Source organism: Salmo trutta, chromosome 24 (assembly GCF_901001165.1).
Source record: "Salmo trutta chromosome 24, fSalTru1.1, whole genome shotgun sequence".
Classification (NCBI taxonomy): Eukaryota; Metazoa; Chordata; class Actinopteri; order Salmoniformes; family Salmonidae; genus Salmo; species Salmo trutta.
The window spans coordinates 28,482,289-28,500,647 of NC_042980.1; the positions used below are offsets into that span (position 1 = coordinate 28,482,289).

Genomic DNA, 18,359 nt, shown 5'->3' on the forward strand with positions numbered 1-18,359 from the left:
CTGGCATCGAAGGCGATGCCAACATTTCTAGGGGAATGGAAGGTGATTGACTAATTGAAAATCTGTTTTCATAAGCCTGCACTAACCATAGTATGGATTGAAATCTTTATACGATGTCATGTTATTTGTGAGTAGAGATATGACATTGTGGCCCTTGTGGAAGAAAGTACAATCGAACTGTAACAGTACAGTGCCTTTTGAGAAAAGTACACACAATATGACGCTGATCCATAGACACAGGACAGATACTCGCAGACAAACCTGTAGTTTAGTGGCCCAACTCTACGTAGCATACCTGTGTAGTGACGATACCTATATGAGAGTGAGACCAGCGCAACCGGATGGTCTATTGTCGCCATCTAGTAATTCATAATGGTACTGAGATGAATTAATACGCTGAATTGGTGCGTGCTCTTATAATCTGGTCATGAACGAAGCCCAAACATTTTCCCACTGAATTCGGTTACGACGCCGAACTGCTGTCAGGTCAAGACCCTGTTGAGGACGGCAAGCACACAGATGAGCTCCCCAGAAACGGTTTCTGATAGGTTGTGCATACATTCTTTGGTTGTGCAAACCCACAGTTTCATCAGCTGTCTGGGTGGCTGGCCTCAGACGATCCCGCAGCTGAAGAAGCCGATGGTGGAGGTCCTGGGCTGGCACGTGGTCTGCGGTTGTGAGAGTGGTTGGATGTACTGCCAAATTCTCAAAAACAGCGCTTATGGTAGAGAAATGAACATTCGGTTATCTGGCAACAGATCTAGTGGACATTCCTGCTGTCAGCATGCCAATTGCATGCAAATAAATAAATACATCTAGAAATATAGACCTATACTAATGAATAACATAGCTCTATGAAATAAACCTTAATCATGTTCAAATGAACGAATCTTATTGCTGGCATGAAAAAAGTATCCTCACTGTGATTTCTTATAATACAATATGATATAATACATATAGATTTACTACTAACAGAGAGACTGTATAGCCAAGATAATGATGTGGTATAGCCTCGAGTCGAGACAGGACCGTGTTATTTTTATCATTATTACCAAGCCCCTCACAGCATGTGCTGCCTGCTGGTCGCCCTCGGGCGCCTTTAACCGGGTTGACCACACGCCTCACCGAGAGGAATAATAATCAACGGTTTTCTCTCGAGACTCGCAGCAAGCAGCTACAGCGCGGAACTTGGAGATCCCCCATTCAACTGGGTTCTGATGGATTTTATTACATTTATTATTTAGGCTTTCTCCTTCACTATGTTCATTATTTATTAGGATTTATTAGTATTTTTGACTGTGGATTTCATACGTGGAGATACCGTTTGGTTTAATAGCCCTCAGGAATTGATGTTCCATTTGGAGGGAAGCCCTGAGCTGTTTGCATGTGTGAGTGTGTGTGTGTTTAGGTGAGTGTGTGAGTGAGTGTGTCCACACGTCCATCCTCAACAGTTGATGCTGACAGAGATCAGAGAAGTGTGTTATTGAGACGCGGTCCTTCATTGCGTCGCTCAGCGCGGACTCGGAGACACACACACACACACACACACACACACACACACACACACACACAGAGAGAAACCCTTACACACGCACAAACACGCACACACACAGTGTGCTGTCACACTGTCTGTCGATGAGCTCTGTCATGCAGTCGTTCCTCTCTCCAGTGAACAAGGCTATTCTAGTAGCTCTGTTCATCTTCGCCATCCTCCTCATCCTCTATGTGATCCTCTGGTACATCTGTAGAGACGTGGACTGCGACCACGGCATCTGATCTGATTAACACCGGGAACACCACCGAAAAACGGAGGAGAGAGACGCGTCTGACAGAGGGTCACCCTGGTAAGTCAGCATGTCTCCTCTGCTCTACGCGCTCGCGTGTGTGTGGCTCAAGTGACAAAACAAGTGTTTCCTCTAACAGCATCAGTATCATGACAAAAACAGAAACAGTGCCGCGCATAACCTTGTTCCCGATGGCGCCTCCAGTCCGTTATGAAAGGTCGTTTTTAACTAACCTTTATTTGCCAGAAATGTCTTAAGACTGAGAACCTTTTGTGAGAGACCGAGTAAGAAATTCAGAAAGAAAAATCCTTTTAGGCCAATCACAATCCAATTCGAGGAGGATACGTTTGTCTTCATTTAGAGTTTTTGGGGGTCTTGTTCATGCAGTCTCCCCCAATAACAGTAACAGTAGCGTCGCTGTGACCACAGTGTCATCAGCATCACAAAAGGTGACACAATGTCATTGCCTCCAGGAATGTTATGTTATCTTCTCCAGTCTGAGTGGAGAGGCAGCGGCTACTATAGTCGTTACCGGGTTAATAGCGCACGAGGACAGGCTGCGCGGGAACCGGCGTTTGGATGTAAGCCATGCTTTAGCAATACTGATCTATAATCACAGTGTGTGTGTGTGTGTGTGTGTTCGTGCGTGCGTGCGCCCGTACGCGTGTTGGCGTGCATGTGAGCTTCATAGTTCATGTTCAGTTCATCTCGTCTCTAAGGGTAGCCTAAGATCTGACATTGCTAATGGCATTATCATTTAACACGATCAAACAAACAGGATTATCCTTCCCCCTATAGAATACCATGTCTTCTTGTGCCATGCAGCAATCATGTGATGTTTGTCGCTGGTACTGTATTCCCTAGACTTTTGCCGATACGCGTTCGTTTGTGACCTCTGCTGCTGCTCAATTAAAACATCTAAAGACGACTGTCTTTCAGTGTGGGATTCATCTTTACTGTCATATATGCTTTTACAACCCTGCACCCAAAGACTTTGTACCAAGAATAACGATGAGCGTGCCATTTATTCTACCCTTTATTCCGCTAATCATCATAGCCATGCCGAGTCAATGTTGCTTTTTACGCATAGGCGTTCTTGACTTCAGCTGACATTTGGCGCTCTTTGCGTGCATGTATGAGAGAGAGAGACAGAGAGAGAGATAGACAGAGAAAGAAAGAGAGAGAGAGAGAATGAGAGAGAGAGAGAGAGACAGAGAAAGAAAGAGAGAGAGAGAATGAGAGAGAGAGAGAGAGAGAGAGAGAGTTTCAGTGAATTACATTATCCCTCTGCGTTACCACTGCGGTTGACCTAATGGTAACCATAGTCTCGAAAACCCGACCCTAGTCTGTTGTGGTTCAGGGGAAACGATGGATAAGCCGCAAGATAAAGTGTGATGGTGCAATGCAACTAACTGTTGTTAAGTGAATGTGACTGTAGAAAACCCATTGTATTTGTCCCTATACTTAATAAAGGATCACCTGATCAACAGTCCTACAGTGTTCAGACCCAGATGGACCCGTAGAAGCAGACTGACAGAATAACAGCTTCTCTCCTGCCTGGCGGAAACAAATAAACCATCCACATACCAACATGAGGGGCTGAAGGACACACCAAGGACACTATGTGTGTTGTGTGTTTGGGGGGGGGGGGGGGTTAATGGCGAGAACCCAGCTATCGAGATTTACCGGGGATTACCACCCTAAACCACTCCCTTTTCCGGTGATAAGTAATTGCGGGAAACCGGTCAATTGTAATACATTATTTATATGAACAGCATGGTTTGAAATGGAACTGTTTAATTATATGCGATGTCTAAATCTGGCTTCTCTACCACCTCTGCATGCTGAATCAACGCTCAGAGTGGGGACAGACCCATCGCAGTATGGAGCGCAGTTCACAATGCATGTAGACCTATCATCTCATCATGGTCACTGGTTTTCTTATGACAGGTAGGCCTACATTTGCTGCAGCATAGCCTATGCTACAGAATGCGCGTCTAATTCACACATCTCCACCTGGCTTTCGGGGGTCACCTTGTTTATTAATTGTAAAAATAATATTTTTTTAAATCGCAGCTGCAGAGTTTTAAAACAGCCTACCACTCGAATATCGTTGCTTTAAATCAGTGAACACGGGAGCACTCTCACAGTCTTTCTCCCTCTCCATCAACTCTGTTCAAATTGCATCCAAAAAAGATCATTCTGTTCTAGATTGATATATAGATGTTCTAGCCTACCTCTTTCAGGTAATACATTCAATGCAGTATTAGCCTTCAATCTAGCTAATTAATGATGGTTTATGCTAAATAAGCTTCTAATTTATAGCCTCTGTCTCTTGCGCAATATGCAAGCACCTGTTCTTTGCTGGCCTATCTGTAAAAAACGCTCCTTAGCTCTAGGAGTCCCTTCCCGGAAAAGCTAGACTAGAATAGCTGGCTTGAATTATTATGTTGTTGTTGCATATCTTATACCAATAGACTATTCAAAGAGGGATGCAAGCTATTTTTTGCTGAATGTTAAATACAGCAGCCAATAGAACTCACAGTTAGTTTGAAAGAAGAGCGAACGCGGATGGGGGTAAGCTATTTATTCAGACTCACAACCATTCTCTTCTGTGAAGAGAAATGAAATCCTTCTGCATCTGATTCTAGTCCTATATTATTCAATGATGTCATTAGAATGAGGAAGAGAAGGACAATGACACTTATTTCATTGAACTGTTGAAAGCGAGGAAGGAATGAAGAAACAATAGAGAGAGGAAGAGGAGGTAGGCTAATAACATTAGGGGAAATACGCCTTGTACAAATAGGCCCTATTTTATTTAAAAAATGTAATCAAATTCGCTAGCCTATAATTGTAACTGTAACTAGTACGCATGTGCTGCACCAGAATCGCGTGTTCTCTGCTGCTTTATCATGATTTGAATGATGTGCATAATTCCAGTCCATATAATACAGTATAATACAATACAGTAATACAGTTCACACTTAAAAATATACGCCTACTGGAGCTAGTTTCATTTATTTACACAAGAGAGCATATAAACTCAGCAAAAAAATAAACGTCCCTTTTTCAGAACCCTGTCTTTCAAAGATAATTCTTAAAAATCCAAATAACTTCACAGATCTTCATTGTAGAGGGTTTAAACACTGTTTCCCATGCTTGTTCAATGAACCATAAACAATGAATGAACATGCACCTGTGGAACGGTTGTTAAGGCACTAGCAGCGTACAGATGGTAGGCAATTAAGGTCACAGTTATGAAAACTTAGGACACCAAAGAGGCCTTTCTACTGACTCTGAAAAACACCAAAAGAAAGATGCCCAGGGTCACTGCTCATCTGCGTGAACGTGCCTTATGCATGCTGCAAGGAGGCATGAGGACTGCAGATGTGGCCAGGGCAAAATATTGCAATGTCCGTACTGTGAGATGCCTAAGACAGCGCTACAGGGAGACAGGACGGGCAGCTGATCGTCCTTGCAGTGGCAGACCACGTGTAACAACACCTGCACAGGATCGGTACATCTGAACATCACACCTGCGGGACAGGTACAGGATGGCAACAATAACTGCCTGAGTTACACCAGGAATGCACAATCTCTCCATCAGTGCTCAGACTGTCTGCAATAGGCTGAGAGAGGCTGGACTGGGGGCTTGTGGGCCTGTTGTAAGGCAGGTCCTCACCAGACATCACCGGCAACAACGTTGCCTATGGGCACAAACCCACCGTCGCTGGAACAGACAGGACTGGCAAAAAATGCTCTTCACTGACGAGTCACGGTTTGTCTCACCAGAGGGGATGGTTGGATTCACATTTATTGTCGAAGGAATGAGCGTTACACCAAGGCCTGTACTCTGGAGTGGGATCGATTTGGAGGGGGAGGGTCCGTCATGGTCTGGGGCGGTGTGTCACAACGCTGTGCGTTACAGGGAAGACATCCTCCTCCCTCATGTGGTACCCTTCCTGCAGGCTCATCCTGACATGACCCTCCAGCATGACAATACCACCAGCCATACTGCTCGTTCTGTGCGTGATTTCCTACAAGACAGGAATGTCAGTGTTCTGCCATGGCCAGCGAAGAGCCTGGATCTCAATCCCATTGAGCACGTCTGGGACCTGTTGGATCGGAGGGTGAGGGCTAGGGCCATTCCCCCCAGAAATGTCCGGGAACTTGCAGGTGCCTTGGTGGATGAGTGGGGTAACATTTCACAGCAAGACCTGGCAAATCTGGTGCAGTCCATGAGGAGGAGATGCACTGCAGTATTTAATGCAGCTGGTGGCCACACCAGATACTGACTGTTACTTTTGATTTTGACCTCCCCTTTGTTCAGGGACACATTATTCAATTTCTGTTATCACATGTCTGTGGAACTTGTTCAGTTTATGTCTCAGTTGTTGAATCTTGTTATGTTCATACATATATTTACACATGTTAAGTTTGCTGAAAAATAAACACAGTTGACAGTGAGAGGATGTTTCTTTTTTTGCTGAGTTTAGCGAACTACATCTAAGTGCATTTATGTTTTTTCTGTCGTGTGTAATGTGCAGTAGCCTATCATATATGTACTGGAGAAACAATCATTTGTTTTTTAGGGGGCTTGGGCTCATTAAATGTCATTAATGAAGCGCTCATAATATGTATTTAAGATATGGTTCATCAGACTCAGGTAGCATCAGATTTGAATTTTCATACTGATCAAAGCTCTAATCAAATCCAGACATATTTCTATGCTTTATAATTGCTTTTGAAGGACTCTTCCATTTTGGGGGGAAATAGCGGGTTACCTGGGAGAAAAGTTATTTATTCTTGGGATGGAACATTTTCTAAAATACTGGGAAAATATTCCTCCTTATCTAGACAATATATAGTTGGCCATGAAAGGTTGACTGGCCTGAGTCCAGAAGCATTTTCCAGAAGCATTTTCCAAACATCCAACATCAATCACTTCACTCATAGCCCAGTCAGAGCACTGTCTATGTAGAAGCCCATTCAGAGCACTATCTATGTGGAAGCCCAGTCAGAGCACTGTCTATGTGGAAGCCCAGTCAGAGCACTGTCTATGTGGAAGCCCAGTCAGGGCACTGTCTATGTGGAAGCCCAGTCAGAGCACTGTCTATGTGGAAGCCCAGTCAGAGCACTGTCTATGTGGAAGCCCAGTCAGAACACTGTCTATGTGGAAGCCCAGTCAGAGCACTGTCTATGTGGAAGCCCAGTCAGGGCACTGTCTATGTGGAAGCCCAGTCAGAGCACTGTCTATGTGGAAGCCCAGTCAGAGCACTGTCTATGTGGAAGCCCAGTCAGAGCACTGTCTATGTAGAAGCCCAGTCAGAGCACTGTCTATGTGGAAGCCCAGTCAGAACACTGTCTATGTGGAAGCCCAGTCAGGGCACTGTCTATGTGGAAGCCCAGTCAGGGCACTGTCTATGTGGAAGCCCAGTCAGAGCACTGTCTATGTGGAAGCCCAGTCAGAGCACTGTCTATGTGGAAGCCCAGTCAGAGCACTGTCTATGTGGAAGCCCAGTCAGAGCACTGTCTATGTGGAAGCCCAGTCAGAACACTGTCTATGTGGAAGCCCAGTCAGAGCACTGTCTATGTGGAAGCCCAGTCAGAGCACTGTCTATCTGGAAGCCCAGTCAGAGCACTGTTTATGTGGAAACCCAGTCAGAGCACTGTCTATGTGGAAGCCCAGTCAGAGCACTGTCTATGTGGAAGCCCAGTCAGACCATTGTCTCTGTGGAAACCCAGTCAGAGCACTGTCTATGTGGAAGCCCAGTCAGAGCACTGTCTATGTGGAAGCCCAGTCAGAGCGCTGTCTATGTGGAAGCCCAGTCAGAGCACTGTCTATGTGGAAGCCCAGTCAGACCATTATCTGTGGAAACCCAGTCAGAACGCTGTCTATGTGGAAGCCCAGTCAAAGCACTGTCTATGTGGAAGCCCAGTCAGAACACTCTCTATTTGAAAGCCCAGTCAGGGCACTGTCTATGTGGAAGCCCAGTCAGAACACTCTCTATTTGGATGCCCAGTCAGAACACTCTCTATTTGGAAGCCCAGTCAGAGCACTGTCTATGTGGAAGCCCAGTCAGAACACTGTCTATGTGGAAGCCCAGTCAGAGCACTGTCTATGTGGAAGCCCAGTCAGAGCACTGTCTATGTGGAAGCCCAGTCAGAGCACTGTTTATGTGGAAACCCAGTCAGAGCACTGTCTATGTGGAAGCTCATCTGCATAATGGAAGGGAACCATAACCTATATGTACAAAAGTATGTGGACACCCCTTCAAATGAGTGGATTTGGCTATTTCAGCCACACACGTTGCTGACAGGTGTATAAAATCGAGTGCACAACCATGCAATCTCCATAGACAAACATTGGCAATAGAATGGCCTTACTGAAGAGCTCAGTGACTTTCAACGTGGCAAATTGTTCCCCGGGTAGAGCTGCCCTGGTCAACTATAAGTGCTGTTATTGTGATGTGGAAACGTCTAGGAGCAACAACGGCTCAGCCACGAAGTGGTAGGCCACACAAGCTCACAGAACGGGACCGCTGAGTGCTGAAGCGTGTAGCGAGTAAAAATCATATGTCCTTGGTTGTAAAACTCACTACAGAGTTCCAAACTGCCTCTGGAAGCAACGTCAGCACGATAATTGTTTGTTGCAACCTTCAGGAAATGGGTTTCCATGGCCGAGCAGCGGCACACAAGCCTAAGATCACCATATTTGCATTGCCAAGCATCGGCTTGAATGGCTTAAAGCTTGCTGCCATTGTACTCTGGAGCAGTGGAAATGTGTCTCTGGGGTAATAAATCACGCTTCCCATCTGGCAGTCTGACGGACAAATCTGGGTTTGGCGGATGCCAGGAAAATGCTACCTGCCCCAATGCATAGTGGCAACTGTAAAGTTTGGTGGAGGAGGAATAATGGTACAGGGCTGTTTATCATGGTTCGGGCTAGGCCCCTTAGTTCCAGTGAAGGGAAATCTTAACGCTACAGCATACAATTATATTCTAGATGATTCTGTGCTTCCAGTATTGTGGCAACATTTTGGGGAAGGCCCTTTCCTGTTTCAGCATGACAATGCCTCTGTGCACAAAGCGAGGTCCATACAGAAATGGTTTGTCAAGATTGGTGTGGAAGAACTTGACTGGCCTGCACAGAGCCCTGAACTCAACCCCATTGAACACCTTTGGGATGAATTGGAATGCCGGCTGCGAGCCAGGCCTAATCGCCCAACGTCAGTGCCCAAACTCACTAATGCTCTTGTGGCTAAATGGTGGCAAGTCCTCGCAACTCCATATTGAGGCCCATGAATTTGGAATGAGATGTTCGGCTTGCAGGTGTCCACATACTTTTGGCCTTGTAGTGTATCTAATGTGTCCAATACTCTAATCAAGTGGTATGTCATGCATTGGTTATATGTATCTCATAATGGATGGTAATCCATCCAGTATGCACATTTGGAGATGTGTTCCACAGAATCTTCATTCCAAATGCAAAAAATCTATCAGTTTCAAACTTCTGTAAATCAGTCATTTTCAATGGAAGGAGGAGACACAAGGAGACCTTAGTAAACCTTTTCAGACAGACAAAACCTCCGTAGTGTATTCTTTCAGACAGACAAAACCTCCGTAGTGTATTCTTTCAGACAGACAAAACCTCCGTAGTGTCTTCTTTCAGACAGACAAAACCTCCGTAGTGTATTCTTTCAGACAGACAAAACCTCCGTAGTGTATTCTTTCAGACAGACAAAACCTCCGTAGTGTATTCTTTCAGACAGACAAAACCTCCGTAGTGTATTCTTTCAGACAGACAAAACCTCCGTAGTGTATTCTTTCAGACAGACAAAACCTCCGTAGTGTCTTCTTTCAGACAGACAAAACCTCCGTAGTGTATTCTTTCAGACAGACAAAACCTCCGTAGTGTATTCTTTCAGACAGACAAAACCTCCGTAGTGTATTCTTTCAGACAGACAAAACCTCCGTAGTGTCTTCTTTCAGACAGACAAAACCTCCGTAGTGTATTCTTTCAGACAGACAAAACCTCCGTAGTGTATTCTTTCAGACAGACAAAACCTCCGTAGTGTCTTCTTTCAGACAGACAAAACCTCCGTAGTGTCTTCTTTCAGACAGACAAAACCTCCGTAGTGTCTTCTTTCAGACAGACAAAACCTCCGTAGTGTCTTCTTTCAGACAGACAAAACCTCCGTAGTGTCTTCTTTCAGACAGACAAAACCTCCGTAGTGTCTTCTTTCAGACAGACAAAACCTCCGTAGTGTCTTCTTTCAGACAGACAAAACCTCCGTAGTGTATTCTTTCAGACAGACAAAACCTCCGTAGTGTATTCTTTCAGACAGACAAAACCTCCGTAGTGTATTCTTTCAGACAGACAAAAAACGTTGTCTGAGACACTTCTGAAGCTGCATTTCCCCTGTGTCTGATAGGGAGAGGAGAGAACAGCCAATGATACACTGATGGCTCTGTGGCCTTCTGTTCAAATCTTTGTCCGTGATTGCCTTGTGAAGACAGGTGAGTGTGTTGCTCTAGTGACAGTCTGAGAAAGTAGAGCAGGAAAAGGCTCAGTGGGACTCAGTGCCACACACATACACAGGCCATCCATCCCATCTCCCTCCTCATCTTACACACACACACACACACACACACACACACACACACACACACACACACACACACACACACACACACACACACACACACACACACACACACACACACACCTCAAAACAGATCCTGTGTGACTCAGCTGTTATGTAAAGTCCATCTCTGATAGGACTGCCTTAGGCTAACTGTCAGTCCAACCCAGATAGACACACACACATCACGCTGCAGTGCGACTAACCCTTAACGCGGATGTGATGTGTGTCTGCTCTGTCCTCGCCCTGCTTAACCTACACATGAGGCAGAAAAACAACGGAGAGGTCTATTTCCTTTCATTTTCAATTTAAATCTGAAGTTTGAATTGAAAAAGTCAATATGGCTGAATCAAGCTAGCAAGTGAGCAAATTCGTAGAGGTGTCTTATTACTTTCTGTCTCTCCTGGATTTATCTTCAGGAATTCTCAGTACTGGGGAGTGGCTGCACCCATAGCTGCTCTTGTTGCGCATCAGAAAGTCGCTGCCGACTGTCATGTGGTGCTAAACTTCATCATTTCGGTTGTGTTGCGGTCCGCTCCAGTTGTGCTGAATTGCTCTAGCGGTGCTGAATTAAAGTAAATAAAAATTGGGGACAATTTTGGTGTAATTCTAACTAACAAACACATACACACACTGTCTTTTTTATCATATTCGTATTCAGATGTTTCATTATCGAACACTCAGTGGTAAAGTCCGAGTCTTGTCCTGTGTGTGAGTCATAAGGATATCATTTTTTTAGATGTCAGTATAATGTCCGTATCCTCTGTGTCTGTGCTATGAGCCCAGGTTACTGTTTCCTCTGTGTCTGTGCTATGAGCCCAGGTTACTGTATCCTCTGTGTCTGTGCTATGAGCCCAGGTCACTGTATCCTCTGTGTCTGTGCTATGAGCCCAGGTTACTGTTTCCTCTGTGTCTGTGCTATGAGCCCAGGTTACTGGTTCCTCTGTGTCTGTGCTATGAGCCCAGGTTACTGGTTCCTCTGTGTCTGTGCTATGAGCCCAGGTTACTGTTTCCTCTGTGTCTGTGCTATGAGCCCAGGTTACTGTTTCCTCTGTGTCTGTGCTATGAGCCCAGGTTACTGTTTCCTCTGTGTCTGTGCTATGAGCCCAGGTTACTGTATCCTCTGTGTCTGTGCTATGAGCCCAGGTCACTGTTTCCTCTGTGTCTGTGCTATGAGCCCAGGTTACTGTTTCCTCTGTGTCTGTGCTATGAGCCCAGGTTACTGTTTCCTCTGTGTCTGTGCTATGAGCCCAGGTTACTGTTTCCTCTGTGTCTGTGCTATGAGCCCAGGTTACTGTTAACTCTGTGTCTGTGCTATGAGCCCAGGTTACTGTTTCCTCTGTGTCTGTGCTCTGAGCCCAGGTTACTGTATCCTCTGTGTCTGTACTATGAGCCCAGGTTACTGGTTCCTCTGTGTCTGTGCTATGAGCCCAGGTTACTGGTTCATCTGTGTCTGTGCTATGAGCCCAGGTTACTGTATCCTCTGTGTCTGTGCTCTGAGCCCAGGTTACTGTTTCCTCTGTGTCTGTGCTATGAGCCCAGGTTACTGGTTCCTCTGTGTCTGTGCTATGAGCCCAGGTTACTGTTTCCTCTGTGTCTGTGCTATGAGCCCAGGTTACTGTATCCTCTGTGTCTGTGCTATGAGCCCAGGGAACTGTGTTGTGACGTGTCATTATCCTCCCTCCCTCCCACTCCTTCTGTCCACCCCTTCCTTCTTTCCCATACCGTTCTCCCATTCCAATTTTTTTTTAAATTCCATGGGGCAGTTTTGCAGCAAATTTCCTGCAATTCTACACATTTTGCCATGACTTATACCATGTTAATGATAATGAATGCACCTCCTTAGACCTCTCTTTAACCCAGGGTAAAACTCTCCTAGGGCTAGCTTACCCTCCTTGCACACAGGCATTTCTTCACCCAGGGATAAACGTTAACCCAGGCGTATCACTGAGCACAATTTCTTTTAAATGTTTTATTGGAAAAAAAAGTTTTCTGCAGTTCTACACATTTTGCCATGAGGCAGAGCAACATTTTAGCAATTTTATAACAAATGTCATGCAATTCTACTCATTTTGCCATGGGGCAGATCATTATTTTGGTAGTTTTAAAGCTCATTTCCTGCAATTCTACATATTTTGCCATGACTTATGCCATGTTAATGATATCTGAGTGAGAGTGACTAACAAAATGAATGGGGGACCCTTGGAGGTTAGGGCACGTGTCCTGCGTGACTGATCGGTAGACTAACTTACCAATCTAAAAATTGTTAGCTGACATGGCAAACAAGAGAAAAATTGCTGATGCACAACCAAATATTGAACTTGCACATTGTGTATTCTACTATTCTAACGCTCAACAGTAAGTTGGGATGCCGACAGAGTTCCAAAAAAAATATAACAAATATTTAACTATTAACCATTTTGGGTTGGGGGGTACCTAGCGACCTTGGACCCTAAGCGACCGCTTTAGTCACTTATGCCTTGAGCCGGCCCTGCACACACACACACACACATCACGTTGTGTGTACAATGACAATGGTGTGTGAGGTGCTCCTCCTCCTGTTTGGCATTACTAATGGAAACACACCAGATCATTGAGAACTGTAATGAGAAAGACACGTGACCAGAGGTATTACACGCGCGCACACACACACACACACACACACATCTTTTCATTAGAGTTGGCTACTGACGGAGACTCGCTGCACAGAGCGACTGCTGCGGTGCTCCTTCTCTCTCGCTCTCTCCGTCTCTCCGTCTCTCTCTTTCTTCTCTCTCTGCCTCTAGGGCTTTTCAGACTGCACCTCCTTAGCCCTCTCTTTAACCCAGGCTAAAACTATCCTAGAGATAGCTTACCCTCCTTGCACACAGGCATTTGTCGACCCAGGGATAAACGTTAACCTAGGGATAAATGTTCACCCAGATATAAAACTTCACCCAGGGATAAACGTTCACCCAGGCATCTAACACTTGTGCCCTGAAGCACTAGTTTTTTCGTCTGTAATACAGAGAGAAGGTTGTGTGTGGAAATGGCGGTGGGATGGGGATTCAATTCCACACTCGCTCATTTTCACATAGAGTTACATGCACCAAAGGCGGTGGCATAAATATACAAACATTAGGAACACCTGCCTAATATTGAGTTGCACCCCTGTCATCTACACTGATGAAGTGGATTTAACTAGTGACATCAATAAGGGATCATAGCTTTCACCTGGATTCACCTGGTCAGTCTACGTCATGGAAAGAGCAGGTGTTATTAATGTTTTGTATACTCAGTGTATATATACTGCTCAAAAAAATAAAGGGAACACTTAAACAACACATCCTAGATCTGAATGAAAGAAAAAATCTTATTAAATACTTTTTTCTTTACATAGTTGAATGTGCTGACAACAAAATCACACAAAAATAATCAATGGAAATCCAATTTATCAACCCATGGAGGTCTGGATTTGGAGTCACACTCAAAATTAAAGTGGAAAACCACACTACAGGCTGATCCAACTTTGATGTAATGTCCTTAAAACAAGTCAAAATGAGGCTCAGTAGTGTGTGTGGCCTCGGCGTGCTTGTATGACCCCCCTACAACGCCTGGGCATGCTCCTGATGAGGTGGTGGATGGTCTCCTGAGGGATCTCCTCCCAGACCTGGACTAAAGCATCCGCCAACTCCTGGACAGTCTGTGGTGCAACGTGGCGTTGGTGGATGGAGTGAGACATGATGTCCCAGATGTGCTCAATTGGATTCAGGTCTGGGGAGCGGGCGGGCCAGTCCATAGCATCAATGCCTTCCTCTTGCAGGAACTGCTGACACACTCCAGCCACATGAGGTCTAGCATTGTCTTGCATTAGGAGGAACCCAGGGCCAACCGCACCAGCATATGGTCTCACAAGGGGTCTGAGGATCTCATCTCGGTACCTAATGGCAGTCAGGCTACCTCTGGCGAGCACATGGAGGGCTGTGCGGCCCCCCAAAGAAATGCCACCCCACACCATGACTGACCCACCGCCAAACCGGTCATGCTGGAGGATGTTGCAGGCAGCAGAACGTTCTCCACGGCGTCTCCAGACTCTGTCACGTCTGTCACGTGCTCAGTGTGAACCTGCTTTCATCTGTGAAGAGCACAGGGCGCCAGTGGCGAATTTGCCAATCTTGGTGTTCTCTGGCAAATGCCAAACGTCCTGCACGGTGTTGGGCTGTAAGCACAACACCCACCTGTGTACGTCGGGCCCTCATACCACCCTCACGGAGTCTGTTTCTGACCGTTTGAGCAGACACATGCACATTTGTGGCCTGCTGGAGGTCATTTTGCAGGGCTCTGGCAGTGCTCCTCCTGCTCCTCCTTGCACAAAGGCGGAGGTAGCGGTCCTGCTGCTGGGTTGTTGCCCTCCTACGGCCTCCTCCACATCTCCTGATGTACTGGCCTGTCTCCTGGTAGCGCCTCCATGCTCTGGACACTACGCTGACAGACACAGCAAACCTTCTTGCCACAGCTTGCATTGATGTGCCATCCTGGATGAGCTGCACTACCTGAGCCACTTGTGTGGGTTGTAGACTCCGTCTCATGCTACCACTAGAGTGAAAGCACAGCCAGCATTCAAAAGTGACCAAAACATCAGCCAGGAAGCATAGGAACAGAGAAGTGGTCTGTGGTCCCCACCTGCAGAACCACTCCTTTATTGGGGGTGTCTTGCTAATTGCCTATAATTTCCACCTGTTGTCTATTCCATTTGCACAACAGCATGTGAAATTTATTGTCAATCAGTGTTGCTTCCTAAGTGGACAGTTTGATTTCACAGAAGTGTGATTGACTTGGAGTTACATTGTGTTGTTTAAGTGTTCCCTTTATTTTCTTGAGCAGTCTGTATATATACATTCAGCTCTGGAAAAAATTAAGAGACCACTGCAAAAGTATCAGTTTCTCTGGTTTTACTATTTATAGGTATGTGTAAAATTAGCATATTTATTTTATTCTATAAACTACTGACAACATTTCTCCCAAATTCCAGATTAAAATATTGTCACTTAGAACATTTATTTGCAGAAAATGATAACTGGTCAAAATAACTGGTCAAAATAAATTCATATTCATTTTTAAACAACACAATACTAATGGTTTAACTTAGGAAGAATTCAGAAATCAATATTTGGTGGAATAACCCTGATTTTCAATCACAGCTTTCATGTGTCTTGGCATGCTCTCCACCAGTTTTTCACATTGATGTTAGATGACTTCATGCCACTCCTGGCACAAAAATTCAAGAAGCTAGACTTTGTTTAATGGCTTGTGACCATCCATCTTCCTCTTGATCACATTCCAGAGGTTTTCAATGGGGTTCAGGTCTGGAGATTGGGCTGGACATGACAGGGTCTTGATCTGTTGGTCCTCCATCCACACCTTGATTGACCTGGCTGTGTGGCATGGAGCATTGTCCTGCTAGAAAAACCAATCCTCAGAGTTGGGGAACATTGTCAAAGCAGAAAGAAGCAAGTTTTCTTCCAGGACAACCTTGTACGTGGCTTGATTCATGCGTCCTTTACAAAGACCAATCTGCCCGATTCCAGCCTTGCTGAAACACCCCCAGATCATCACTGATCCTCCTCCAAATTTCACTGTGGGTGTGAGACCTGGAGAGGCCTACAAGCCACAGTGTTTCGCACCCACTGTGAAATCTGGTGGAGGGTCAATTTATCAGGGGGTGCTGCAGCACCCCTACTTATTGTGACTATCCTTAACCATGGGAATGTCTTAGCTCTGGGTTAGGCTGAATGTATTCTCTGTGCTGGTTAGCACACACACCCTCAAGTCCTGTCATATTCTATGTCCACTGTACTTATCTCCTAGTTATGCAACATGAAGCACACACACACACACACACACACACACACACACACACACACACACACACACACACACACACTATCAGCAACAACAACAACAAAACAAAGCTGTGATCAAAGTCTATGATCTTATTGGCCACACTGCTGAATAACAATCACAATCAGGAAGGATGTGTGTGTTAGTGTTCATTTGTGTGAAGGTGTGAGAATGTGGTTGTGTACATATGCATGTGTTTGTCTGTGTGTGCGCGCACAAAGCTGTCACAGTACTGTCCCATCATCTTAAATAATCCCAGTCATGCGTGAGATGCGATTCCCACAAACAATACAAAGGATGGCCCACGTCACTGACCCTCAATCTAGAAACTCACTCACTCTAATAGAGCTGACATGCTTCTCTAGTCTACTCTACGGACAGTCATATATGTTCTTCACAATTTAAACTAAAAGCTCTGCAACGTTTCACCCAACTGAACAGACCCCAGGTTCTCACTGTAGGCCTAAACTTCTGTTATGCTGTCTAGTCCGCATGATGAGGGAATTAGACAAGGAAGAGAAGAGACAAGAAGGCGTATGATACTTAGTGTTGGGACGGGCGTCTTGCTGGGCACATGGTGGAGTGAGGGACTCGTGTGTATGCCGGTCATTATAAAGAGACCAGAGAAGTGCTCGCAAACACAACCTCCAGGCTATGGGGTTTCTGGATTGTTATTTACCTGCTATTAGGCTGTACCTGCTTGGGTTGAGAGTTCTAATTAATCAATTGATCTGCCGTCCCTTCACGTTGCCAGGTTAGTGTATAACAAGGCTAATTAGCCAGTTTCGCTAAGAGTAAGAGCAGCTGCAGGCTGTGATGAAAGAGCTGCTGTTCACCCCAGCTAAAACATAGACTGACTTTGTTAAGTATTGCTTTGCCGGTCATTTCTAACCGTTTGAAGTGAACACAAAACAAAAGTTTAGCAGACAGCCTCAGCTGCCCTCCTTTGCTCATCAGCGCCTCCATAAAAACAGCGCAGTCACGAGAGTTCTATCTGCGCGCTACTTGCGCAGCCGCTCATCAGCCGAAGCAGGCTGTTAGAGCTGGTCTGGAACAAAAGCCTGCACAACATCGGTGTCTACTGGACCAGGAGGGAAGAATATTGTAAAGGGAATGGTTAGGCCTGTTACACACATACTAAACAATGTCAAACATACTGCCCAACCATAGAATTAGAAAGAATTATTGTTCACTCATTCTAATGATATAATCTTAAAACACACACACACCTCAACATGACATTTACCACTGACCTGCTCACCACCACATATTTCTCCTTTGATGTTGGCATGATAATTGCTACAGCAGAAACAGACTGTCCAGCTGGAAAATAATAAAATACATCCAGCTACATGTCATAAACCTGTAAACATGCCATACAAACTTCATAAACCTGTAAACATGCCATACAAACTTCATAAACCTGTAAACATGCCATACAAACTTCATAAACCTGTAAACATGCCATACAAACATCATAAACCTGTAAACATGCCATACAAACTTCATAAACCTGTAAACATGCCATACAAACGTCATAAACCGGTAAACATGCCATACAAACGTCATAAACCTGTAAACATGCCATACAAACTTCATAAACCTCTAAACATGCCATACAAACTTCATAAACCTCTAAACATGCCATACAAACTTCATAAACCTCTAAACATGCCATACAAACTTCATAAACCTGTAAACATGCCATACAAACTTCATAAACCTGTAAACATGCCATACAAACTTCATAAACCTGTAAACATGCCATACAAACTTCATAAACCTGTAAACATGCCATACAAACTTCATAAACCTGTAAACATACCATACAAACTTCATAAACCTGTAAACATGCCATACAAACTTCATAAACCTGTAAACATGCCATACAAACTTCATAAACCTCTAAACATGCCATACAAACTTCATAAACCTCTAAACATGCCATACAAACTTCATAAACCTCTAAACATGCCATACAAACTTCATAAACCTGTAAACATGCCATACAAACTTTATAAACCTGTACACATGCCATACAAACTTC

At 44.9% G+C, this 18,359-nt stretch overlaps 1 protein-coding gene across 1 annotated transcript in view; it reads left to right on the forward strand.

The window, feature by feature from the left end:
• Positions 1-1,600: 1,600 nt before the first annotated feature.
• Positions 1,601-18,359, forward strand: part of LOC115161041 (dehydrogenase/reductase SDR family member on chromosome X-like) — a 33,388-nt gene continuing 16,629 nt past the window's right edge. Inside the window, exon 1 of the mRNA XM_029711722.1 lies at positions 1,601-1,844. The gene's annotated coding sequence lies outside the window, so the exon portion shown is untranslated. The remainder of the gene's footprint in view (positions 1,845-18,359) is intronic.